General features: G+C 41.4%; 1 pseudogene; it reads left to right on the top strand.

Moving 5' to 3' along the window:
* The first annotated feature begins 507 nt into the window (after nucleotides 1-507).
* On the top strand, nucleotides 508-12,348 carry LOC133419127 (uncharacterized; annotated as a pseudogene).
* The last annotated feature ends 325 nt before the right edge of the window (nucleotides 12,349-12,673 follow it).

Here is a 12,673-nt window from a genome sequence, read left to right as displayed (position 1 = left end):
CTCTGAAGCAGCTGCTGTACATTTATAGTGAACGGCACCTTATTGTATTTGATAATAATATCAAATAGCAGTTGAATATCCATCCCTCATATTTAAGTGTGCCGAGGGCTGCTGAAACTGTTACGATACCATGGTATATAACCTGGCACTGCTGTTGCTGTGAGAGTATGAATTTAATAAATTACTCATAAGAAGGCTTTTTTTTATTACTATTTGTGGGGATGTGTTAAAAATGAAACACAAAAGGAGCATATGTTACTTTTGTACATAAAAATAAACAGAATTGTGTAAGACCTATACAATCCTGCTGTTATGCATCAGTTTTTCCACTGTTAATTTCAGCAAAGGATTTACTGTATACGTATTTATTTTGATGTTGAGCTCCCGATGATCTTTTGTTATTAGTTTCCTCTTAAATTAAGTCACATTGTGTAAAATCTTTCTGCAGCATTGTGCGCAAGAAGCTTCCTTGTGGCGAGGGGCGCTTTCATTTGAGGATGATACCTTATGAGGAGCTTCCACTTCCCTCTGACCAGAGAAAGCAACCTGGAAATGGAAATAGACCAGAGGCTGTATATTCAGGTGCAGACAGGAGTGGATGAACGTCAGATTTCCACCATTCTGGACTCTTGCTGGGCCACACCTTTCAACAACGTCAGCGACCCTATCCGCTGGGATCTCATCACCACGGAGTAATGCAGTTGTTGTTGTTTGGTCATTTTTAGCACCTGTTAGGGGTCACATGAAGTGACTAATTAAACATCTTTTAACTAACTTTGGCCAGCCCGCTAAACCTTTTGATTCCTACCACCTGTTCTATCTTGCAGGTGTCCTAATCCTTGATGGAACAGTGGAACTGGTTCAGAATGGCAATTCCACTGTGGCTCGTTTCTCCTTCAGAATGTTCACCTTTACAAACGTTTCATCCATCTACTTGCACTGCCAGATCCACCTGTGTCTTTTGAGGCACGACAACTGCTCAGCTGTGTATGACTTAACTTCTTCCAAATAAACGCTCTAATTGTTGCAACTGCCATAAGCCTGCTTTTTCCTGCAGCACTGTTACCCGGGTTACCACACAAGAGTAAAGAGGGATATATCACTGCATGACACTGCAGCTATCACAATAAGACCACTGGTACTAGGTAACATTTTCATAACCTCTGCACTTGTTTAGACAACATGCTACTCAATCTGTGGATTACATTTGTAATTTAAGTTATAAACATTCATCTGCCTTTGTCTTTTGTGTCATTTGTGGTTGTTCTCTTACAGATGAAAGAATAAAGCAAAGTAGTATAATATAAAGTATAATATAAAGGAATAATCATTATTTTCAGAGAACTCTGATCCACAGAATCATTGTAAAGTTTTCAACTTTTAAAAAAAGAATAAATGGGTATGTACTCATACATTTCGGGTGATTTCTTGAAATGGCCTTGCAGCATTTGGGCATTTTACTGAAATAGAGTAAGCCAACTCTTCTATGATGTTCTGTGGAGGACATGGGCTGTAAATCAGAGCCGGCTCGACCCATTTTAGTGCCCTAGACGAGATTATGGTCTGATGCCCCTCACCCCACTGTGTGCACACACACCACCCCAGACATTACAATAGCCCTATGACCGACCTTAAAGGTTTAATTGCTGATTAATCCCACAGCACACAAATATACACTAAAATGTCATTAATAAAAATTAAAATAAATAATAATAATAGAAACTCCTAACTGCCCATATATATATATATATATATATATATATATATATATATATATATATATATATTCAATTTTCAATTCAATTTTATTTATATAGCGTCTAATACAACAGAGTTGTCTCTAGACGCTTTACAGAGACCCATACCCAGAACATGACCCCCGAGCAGTTATTACATAAACAATGGCAGGTAAAAACTCCCCTAGTGGGAGAAAAACCTTAAGCCAAACAGTGGCAAGGAAAAACTCCCCTTTAGGAGGGAAGAAACCTTGAGCAGGACCAGGCTCATCAGGGGGGACCCTCCTGCCGAGGGCCAGACTGGTGGGTCAGGGACGGCAACAGCACAGCAGGCAGGTGGAAGCAGCAACGGGATGACCGGGGGTGGGGACCGCAGGCCAGCACACAGCTCCCGAAGCTCCGGCCCAATCAGCAAGTCCCAGGTTGGGGTGCAGGGTCAGGAAAAGACTTGTGCTCCGTAATGCAAGCTACAAGCCACCCACGGCCACCTGCAGGACAAAAGAGAGAAAAGGGAGGAGAAGGGGGGGCCAGCAACGGGATGACCAGGGGTGGGGACCGCAGGCCAGCACGCAGCTCCCGAAGCTCCGGCCCAATCATCAAGTCCCAGGTTGGGGTGCAGGGTCGGGGAAAGGTTGAGAAGGGGCAGGGCCAGGGAGAGGAGTCTTGAGGGACGAACATTCTCCCCCGCCCAAAAGGGGCCGTTACCCCGCCCCCCTCACTCCCACACTGCAGGTTCCGGTGTCCGGCAAAGGATGCTGCAACATGGACAAAAGAGAGAAAAGGGAGGAGAAGGGGGGGCCAGCACAAGTATATATATATATATATATAAGTATGTATATATATATATATATATATATATATATATACATATGAAGCTGGAGCTGTGTGAAGGAGCTGAAGCTTGTGCACGTGTGTCCTGGGTGTTTGGATCTGAGAATAAAACAGTTCTGCACTGAAACTCCGTGTCCTTTCTGTCCTGTCGGTCGGGCCCCGTAGCACTAGCCTTGCTACACTGGCACCCAACGTGGGGCCCGACGGGATGGAGAAGGGAGGCACGGAGCGGGCCCTGGAGGCGCTCGCCAATGCAATGGCAGACCTGGCAGCCGTGCTTCAGAGCCAGGGGGAGCGGCAGCTCGCGGCGCTAGAAGCGCTGGTGGCCGAGGAGCGACCCACCCCTGCGCCACGCTCAAGGTTCGCCGCAGCAGCGCGGGAGGAGCTGGCGGCGCCGCAGCTGAGAGGCCGGGAGGCAGAAGCTGCGGGCCGCCAAGCGACGGCTCCCGAGGCGGCGGGACCCCCGGAGCGGCCCACCCCAGCGCCACGCCTGAGGTTTGGATCTGAGAATAAAACAGTTCTGCACTGAAACTCCGTGTCCTCTCTGTCCTGTCGGTCGGGCCCCGTAGCACTAGCCTTGCTACATACTGTGTATATATATATATATATATATATATATATATATATATATATATATATATATATATATATATATATATAAAATAAAAAGGTGCTATTCTCTACTTTCATTGTTTTACTTTTTCTATAATAACATAACTATGTAGCACAGCTTTTATAATACTTTTTATATTCTCAAAATTGATTCCTTTTTTTAAAAAAAAAGGTCAAATATGTGATAATATTGTATTCAAATGACATTTGGGATCTGTGTGGAAGCTGCAGCTTACAATTTTTCTGTCACAGTGGAGGTTTAGAAATGTTTGAAGGTTTGGTAGATTAATCAGCGTAGTAAAAATAAACTTATATGCCCTCATGGTTGGACAAATAAGCAAAAACCTTCCAGATGAACAGATCAGGATGAGTTGCAAACGTGCCTGGACTTGGCCATATTGACACTAGGAACATGACAGCTACTGTAACATACAAGCACAGGACTCATCCGCTTCCGTCTGTGTCTCACCTCTGGAGCTGCTGCTTGTTTCCTGACTTGTAGCTGTACAGACATATAATACTGTTACAACGCTCCATTAAGACTGTTGTGCCATTTTACTTTTAACAAATATACTTCATTTGATTTGACTACGACCAACATTTACCGTATTTGGTAAGAAAATTAAAATGTAACATTCAGTAATAATAATCATAATTAAAGCCGCAAGCAGCGATGAACGGGCCCTCGCACCCTTGTGCATGTTCAGGCGTGCTGCAGTGGAAGCTTGTATGACTTGATTTAGATTCTTCAGGCCTGGACATTTAGTGGATGAAACCACCCATGACTCTCTGTCAAACCATTCAAAAGTTATGGCAGAAAATAGGAACTATCACATATCGACCAATCAGAAGCAGGGGCGGGGCTAATTCATGCCAATGAAGGTCAAGTACTCAATACCGTGTCCGATGACACCACCCACGACCAGGGCTGGACTGGGACAAAAAATCGGCCCGGGCATTTTGAGCCTAGACCGGCCCACCAGGTATTAATGGAAAGAAAATGAAGCCTATGAATGAAAACAAACGTTCTTGTGACACCGCTTGTACACTGTCTTGTTGGTGTGTATGTTCTTGTCTAATAAACCTAAACCTACACCATCCCCCCAGTCCCGTTATAGATGTACTTAGTACTGTTTCTGAGTAGACCAGCAAACTTGTATGCCAAGCCGTTTTAACATTTAATAGCTAGACTGGATATGTGTTGCAGATATCTGTAATTCAATTCTTCCTAGTCAAAAAGAACATTTCAGATATCTACAATGATATATTAACCCATTTTAAACAGGGGGAACGCATTCTGACAGCGTGAAATACTGCTGTCAGAATGCGTTCCCCCTCTGTTTATCATGAAGGGATGCTCACACATCTTTCAAATTCATACTGCTGACTTCTTTCACCACCACAGATAAGTCCTGTGATTTTCAGGCTGATATCATCATATTTGACCATTTTAAACAGGGGGAATGCAGCGCTGCCTCTGTTTTTACTAACTAATGACCATGAATTGCCTAAACAGTGGGTTCTTCCAATATATGTACACAAAGTCTTTGCTGCGATGGCATCACTGTTGGTAAACATTGCTCCAAAAAGATTGATGTATTATTTCACCCACCCACTATTAATCACAGCATTATTAAAATTTAGTGACAATCACAAATCCAAACACCACTGTCCCTGTCAAAAAAGCAACTTAAATGTGGAGATGCTAATTTAGTTTGATAGAATATATAAGATATTGAATATGAACTCATCATTCTTCAAATAGTATCAATAATAAGCCACTTGTCTAATGTTGTGACTGTGTCTATGAATTGGGGCAGACTATGAACCACACAAACATTTTGTTAGAAAAAAGTTATGTAATTGTTACACACACCAAATAAACATACATACCAAATAAACACACACACCAAATAAACATACATACCAAATAAACACACACACCAAATAAACACACTCACCAAATCAATAAACACCTGACACCTGTGAACTCCACAGCAACAATATAGTTCCAAATATACTCAAGCTCAAATATACCTTTAAAAAGAGAAAGGAGACAGAAAGGTCACATGGACTGATATGATCACAGGTCATGATCACAGGACTGATATCTTAACTCTGGACGGGCGTACCGCGGACTGCAGAAAAAAAAAAAAAAAAAAAGGTTAAGGAGGAGACCTGAGCTCAGTGCAGGGCCCTCCCGGGGTTGGTAGAGGATGGCAATGCCCAGGACTGTCAGTAGGTAGGAGCACGGGGTGGTAAAAATGGGGGAAAAAAAACGGGAAAAAAATATTTAAAAAAAAAAAAAAAAAAAAAAGTGGGAAAATAGTTGTGTCATATATTATATACAGTACTTACTTAGAGGAACCCAAAAGGCAGCTTGGCCTTGTGAACCTCGTGAGAAATGTATGAGGGAATCCTGAAAAATAGGATGAGAGGAACACAGATGAGATGAATATTAAAATGAATAAATGACAGATTGTGGTTTAGTGATATTTTCATTGAGTGAGTACACCATATCAATAAACAAAGTTTAATATAATCTTATCTGATACATTATAATGATATATATTGTAATATGACTAATGGACAAATTGTTATTCAATAAAAACAATCATAAACAAGGTAAAAAAATAAAAATAATGTAACAAACAAATCTAACTTAATCAATCAGAAGAACACTGAATCACTGCTGAATCTTATCTGTGTTTAAACGGGCGTACCGCGGACTGCAGAAGTCCTACCGTAATGACAGTTATATGTGCACAAACATCTATTTCTCCGCTTTCTGGCAGTTTTTAAATGTTCTCAATATCTTAAACGGTTCCAGAGTTATGGTTATGAGAAGTATTCGTGTCAAATTGTGTCGCCAGTGACAGAAATTGTGTCGCCAATTTGACACGCATGAAAGGGACAGGTGCAACCCTAGCTAATTAGCTTAAGTGCTGTTAACTTAGCTAACGTGGCCCACTCGTAGCTATTCTGTGTTAAAAGTTAGCAAGCACAACGAAAATAAACCATCAACCAAACATGGTTTATATCTGACCCAGCAGGTAGACTGCAGTTGTCGCTTTCTTACCTTCCGTTCAAATCCCCCTCCACGAGCAGCCACGGGTCTGTCCTCCACCTGACGGCCACGGCCACCCCCGCCATTATCACCTGCTGCTGGGGCCGTTTCCAGTGCCAGAGCACCGGCGGACACTGATGCTGCCGATGTAGAAGCTCCTGCTCCACCAAACATCTGTGTTCATTTCACACATTTGGCAGCATCTGCCTGAAGAGTTTGCCTTTTTTTTCCCCTTTATTTCTCCGCGCCTCCTTTACGTTTCTTTCTGTCCATCGTCCCTCTCTATATCATTGATTGAGCCGAGGTCCAAGAGGGAGGGGGGGGGCATCGGCCCCGTACAGAGCCATTTCCGGGTCACGTAAACCCGACAAATTAAATATTAAAATCAAATTCAGTCCTGTGACGGTCCGTGTATCTTTTGGTTCACTCGGTTGTAAATGCCAGCTTCCGGTGCACGAATATGAATAAACGGTTGTTTCTGGTTCGTTTTTTTCGTTCCTGTTGACTAGTGATTTCATTTTTCTTATATGAAATAGAAAACGAAAATAAAAGCGTATTTTGAATCTTTGTTAAATCATATTAACACAGAAAAAGAAAAAATGCAGTGTAATTCAATATTTGTTTTTTGTTTTAAAAGGAAAATCAAATAAACCAATCGTTTTTTGTTTTTTGATTCCCACTCATGATGGAAAAATCCAATGACCAAAAGATACACGGTCCGTACAAATATTGAATACACTGCATTTTTTCTTTTTCTGTGTTAATATGATTTAACAAAGATTCAAAATACGCTTTTATTTTCGTTTTCTATTTCATATAAGAAAAATGAAATCCCTAGTCAACAGGAAGGAAAAAACGAACCAAAAACAACCGTTTATTCATATTCGTGCACCGGAAGCTGGCATTTACAACCGAATGAACTTAGTTCTGGATATTTAACAGGCATTCCTGTGACAATTCTCTCCAGGGGAAGTTTGATTTTAATATTTTATTGGTCGGGTTTACGTGACTCGGAAATGGCTCTGTATGCTGCAGTTCGGGTAACCATGCATGGCAACCATAGCGGCGCTGAAACAACAGATTAAGGATTATTTTTTAAAGATTGATTAAGGACTTGTTCCACAGCGATTTGACGCACAATGACATTTCCTGCACGTTGCAGCAGATGTGTCTCCTGCAATGCTCAGAAATGAGCGTCAGAAGATTCTGTGCTCGGCATCATCTGAGGAGAAAAAGGCTACGCAGAGCTGGAGAGCGCTTTGATTCAATCTATTTATGAGGTTTTTATTCAGATGTCCACAGTATATTGCAAATATACACACTGCATGCGACGCGAGCGAGAGTCAGCGTCAAAAACAGTTCCATTGCTTTATTTTTTATTGCACTGTCTATACTGGTTGCGAGCGACGCGGCGTCGTTTTGAGCTGGACTTTTGTCGCACGCCCTGCTTCTATTTTCTTCCCGTCGCTCGCGTTGAAAGCCGGTTGAAAGTTGAAAAAAAAGTGTAAAGCGCTGTAGGAAACAGTCATTTCAATACAAGAACTTCAATAAAGTGGCAGCTGCTGGAGGGAGATGCCAGGCTGGAAGGTTCTGATAAGATAATAAGATATAATAAGAATCTTATCTTAATCTTATTAGGGCTTAATTTGTCCCGGATCCTGCCGGATTGATCGTGTCCTCTGCTTTTTCCCCACATCCCAGTAATGATCTGACATGCTGACATGTTTGCACCGCACGCCGGTCACTCCAGCTGTTCGCTGTTTGATTGCGTAATCACACGCCGTTATTAATTGTTCGGTTTTTTCCCCACTTATTCCACCGAATAATAAGCTTGTTTTCTGTTTAGAAAGTCAAACGTAGGGAGATTACAAGTAATCACCCATCTTTTACTTGTCCCTTTACTCTTTTAGGAGTCTGCTAATGTTAGGAGTTTCTTTCAGGAGCGCACGGGCGGGTGAATAAAGGCTGATTTATGGTTCCGCGTAAAATCGACGGCGTAGCCTACAGCGTAGGGTACGCGGCGACGCGCACCGTTCGGTGACCGCGCCGCGTACCCTACGCTGTAAGGTCTGCGTTGGTGTAACGCGGAACCATAAATCAGCCTTCTAAAAGGCGAGTCTCAGCTGTCAATCAAAAGAACGTGGTAGAACGTGGGGCCGATAACGCGTTCAGAGCGGGTCCGATGCCACGCATTGCGGCGCGACAGTCGGACGCTCGCATGCAGTTAGGACAGTTGGGAGCCGTAGCCTAATTTTTGTTGACAGCTTTGTACTGAACACTGATCACCCCGATCACGTTTGCAGTGTACACGTTTAAAACCCATTAAGCATGTCGGAAGGCCGTTTGTGGCAGAGTTTTGTCATTAAACGCCATAAAACTTCTGTCGGACTCAGCGTAGCCTACTTCTCTGTCAGCAGCGCGTCATGCAAATATACAGGACCTAACAATAAACTCTCAAGCGGCTCTTAAAAGTACAGGAAAGCCGCAATACCGGCTATCTGTCTTCACATGGGGGTGCTTGCTGGAGAAGGTCGGGTTGGAAGAACCTGAGAGAGCTCCATCAGCCATACCATGAATTCAGGCGTCAGGTAAAGTTTGTGCTGCAGTGCAATTTATACATATAATGATAATCACGTGGATTCCTCACGCGTGGGACTAAATTAATTCTTCCAACCCGACCTTCTCCAGCATGCACCCCCAGTGAAGACAGATAGCCGGTCATTCGGCCATGATGAATCAAAGCGCTCTCCAGCTCTGCGTCTTTTTCTCCTCAGATGATGCCGAGCACAGAATCTTCTGACGCTCATTTCTGAGCATTGCAGGAGACACATCTGCTGCAACGTGCAGGAAATGTCATTGTGCGTCAAACCGCTGTGGAACAAGTCCTTAATCAATCTTTAAAAAATAATCCTTAATCTGTTGTTTCAGCGCCGCTATGGTTGCCATGGTTACCCGAACTGCAGCATACAGAGCCATTTCCGAGTCACGTAAACCCGACCAATAAAATATTAAAATCAAACTTCCCCTGGAGAGAATTGTCACAGGAATGCCTGTTAAATATCCAGAACTAAGTTCATTCGGTTGTAAATGCCAGCTTCCGGTGCACGAATATGAATAAACGGTTGTTTTTGGTTCGTTTTTTCCTTCCTGTTGACTAGGGATTTCATTTTTCTTATATGAAATAGAAAACGAAAATAAAAGCGTATTTTGAATCTTTGTTAAATCATATTAACACAGAAAAAGAAAAAATGCAGTGTATTCAATATTTGTTTTTTGTTTTAAAAGGAAAATCAAATAAACCAATCGTTTTTTGTTTTTTGATTCCCACTCATGACGGAAAAATCCAATGACCAAAAGATACACGGACCATACACTGACCCCGGTTTTTCTATTTCGTATTTTTGACCCGTGCCTAAAATTGAAATATGAAAAACCAGAATTTTTACCGTTTTTTGTGTTATAATAAAAAACAAATAACAAAATAACCATTCACTTTTTCATGTTTTGGTTTTTGATTGCAAATTGAAAATGGAAAGAACGAATGATACACGGATTGGAAAACTCTTTTCTCTATTTCCTATTCGTTTCCAAGGATGCAGTCAGAAAAGATGACCGCCATAGACTTATTTAATAGAGAAGAAGAATTATTCGGAAATTGGCAGCAAAACCGGTGGAACCAGATTATAAACAGATGTCTTTGGATGAGTTTGCTGATTTTATCACGGAAAATAGAGAAAGGGATTGTTCTGTGGGGATATATCTGCTGCCTTATGTACCCAGTTTGGAACAAGACGGGGGTTCTCTGAGAGGAATGTGCAGAGGTGGTGTGCTGAGCAGGGGCTCGTCAGGGATTTTTGTCCTGATGGCCAACTTGAAGCTGAAGTCACTCAAGGAGTTTTCAGCCTCACGTGACTGAATGGAAACGATGATAAATGATGTAAAATATAAATATGTTTAAAACATACCGCACACTAGACTTGATGTAGTGAGGATCTGTGATTTATTGCAGAGCAACGCCTTTCGCCTGAGCAGAGCAAGTATTTCGCCGTATCTACCAGTATCTCGCCGCAGCCACTACCAGCACCTAGACCGCTGCAGTGCACGGACATTTTTTCCATTTTTTATGTTTAAAACATGTTTGTTGCTGACAGACTTTAATATGATCCATAGAAACAGTTAACAGGAAACAACAGATCATGAAAAGACAAATCTTTCTAATGAAGAAAGTTGTTTCTGGTTCTTTTGTTGATCAGATTGAAAATTAACAGTTTTATATTTTTTTAATGTTGAAACAGAAAATAAATAAAATATGAAACCTGGTAGTGAAACATGAGTTTAATTTGTAATCTGTCTTCACTCCGTCATGAAACTGCAGTGATGTTGTGACAGCCGTCCGTTCAGCTGCAGCGTCCAAAAAAAAGCAGCGTCCAATCAATAACATGTCCTGAACCCTAACATACTGCCCCCGCCCCCCAGACTGGAAAATCTTTTGGCCGAAAAATGACTGGATATCTGTCCGCAAAAGGAGTAAAAGCATCTGAGGGCAGAATGGGCAAAATGTTGAGAAGAGTTCATCAACCCTACCACACTGAAAGACAGCAGGTAAAGTCAATTAGTAATGTGTTTGTTTTTTTCATTTTTTTTACATTCAAACATACTCTACAATTTAAGGATTTTTTAAATAATTAGTTCTTATGTTTTAGGGTGCCAGAAATCTGAACCCCATACCCTACAATGCTGAATACATGGGCCACAAGCTGCATGTAGATCAGAATGAAAAGCTTGTTATATTTGGGGTGACCCATGTAATGGCCATTGATGGATCCAGCAAGAAGGTTGTCAGTTACTCCACCATGCCAATAAAGAACATCATCATCATTTATGAGGAAGTGTACAGGTAAAATAAATTAACTAGTGTTTTACTATTGCTATCATCATAACTGAACATGTTTCTGTGCCTTTGTTTTTTTTTTTATGGTCACTTTAGGAATCTATGGGTTAATACTGTCAAATATGTTAAAAGGGTAATATTTTATGTTTGTCTGTCGGTTTATCCTCAGACCTGCTGTGCTTTCCTATGGACTATGGGACCAGGTCAGAGTTGACTGTGGGAGAGAGTTTTATCTGATGTTATTCATCCAGGAAATGCTGGCAGAGCACAGACACAATCTTCAAAGGCAGCCTTACCTTCAGACACCTTCTACTAGGCGTAAGTGTGTCAAGCAATCCTGGTATCTTGGAATGTATGCAAATGAAAACTTATAGAGCATACAGACTGACACTATTCCTAAAACCTACACAGAACCATGTAATAGAGAGGATGTGGGTTGAGGTGAATGCACGAGTCAACTACCCGTTGAAGACAGCTTTGGTCCAGCTGGTGGACCAGGAAGAAGTGGACATGGAGGACAGCTTAACAAAGTATTGTGTATCCAACCTGACCTGCCAGATGGCGAGGATTGGCCTACAAATGTTGTAGCGGCATGGAATGCACACAGGATCCCCGGAATGATTCTGCTAGAGATGTACAGACACAATTTTGTTTTCAATTTATGAATTTGTATATTTGCCAATACTGACACCAGAGATTTTTTTTCTTGAATATAAAATAGTTTTGCAGTGCAATAGGATTCTCAAAGGATGGGCCTCAATACATCAATAAATAAATGAAATTAAGTTGATATTCAATATTGACTACTCCAAAATGCTGATGGATAGCTAAAACATTTATTTGCCATTAGAGGTTCTGACTTATCACTGTTACCCCTTAAATCACACTACTCATTGTCCTGTCTTGCAGGAAAGGGAATCCCAAATGAGCTGGCTAAAGAAGGGTGTCCTGCCAAACTTCACGAGGATCTCCTGCCTGTTGGTGGTGTTGCAGCTGACCTGTATCAGCGAGAGGTGGGATCCGCCTTGAAAGGGGAGTCCATTTTCAGATGTAATCCTTTTCCCTCTGAAGAAGCCCAACAATGGACTGAAACAGAATTTAATTCCCACTTTGACATCATGTCACTACACCAAAATATCATTCACAACAACTATAGCCCCTTCAAGGATGCAGTTAAGTGTCTTATTGAGATCACCAGAAAATGTGTGTGACCGGCTACAGTGAAATGTCTGGTTAAGAAGCAGCAGCATTTTTTTGTAGATAATGTAATGTATTTTATTTTTTGTGCAAAAAGCTGTTGAACAGTACAGTACATTAAAGTGCATTTACAATGTTTTCCAAATAAAAATGGCACAAGTATTTAAGAAGTTCCTTTTTTGGTCACAAAAACAAGTTCAAGTTCAGTTTTACTGTTACAACAGGAGAGTTAAGTACTTCATTGAACTTATTTTGAAGTGGTAAATTGCAGTTACCAGCTACTGCTCCATTTAAAAAAACGTATGAACATTAACATAGTTGTAAACAAACGCCTAAAAA

The sequence above is a fragment of the Cololabis saira genome, chromosome 19 (genome assembly GCF_033807715.1).
Source record: "Cololabis saira isolate AMF1-May2022 chromosome 19, fColSai1.1, whole genome shotgun sequence".
Classification (NCBI taxonomy): Eukaryota; Metazoa; Chordata; class Actinopteri; order Beloniformes; family Belonidae; genus Cololabis; species Cololabis saira.
This window is presented reverse-complemented; position numbering and strand designations above follow the sequence as displayed.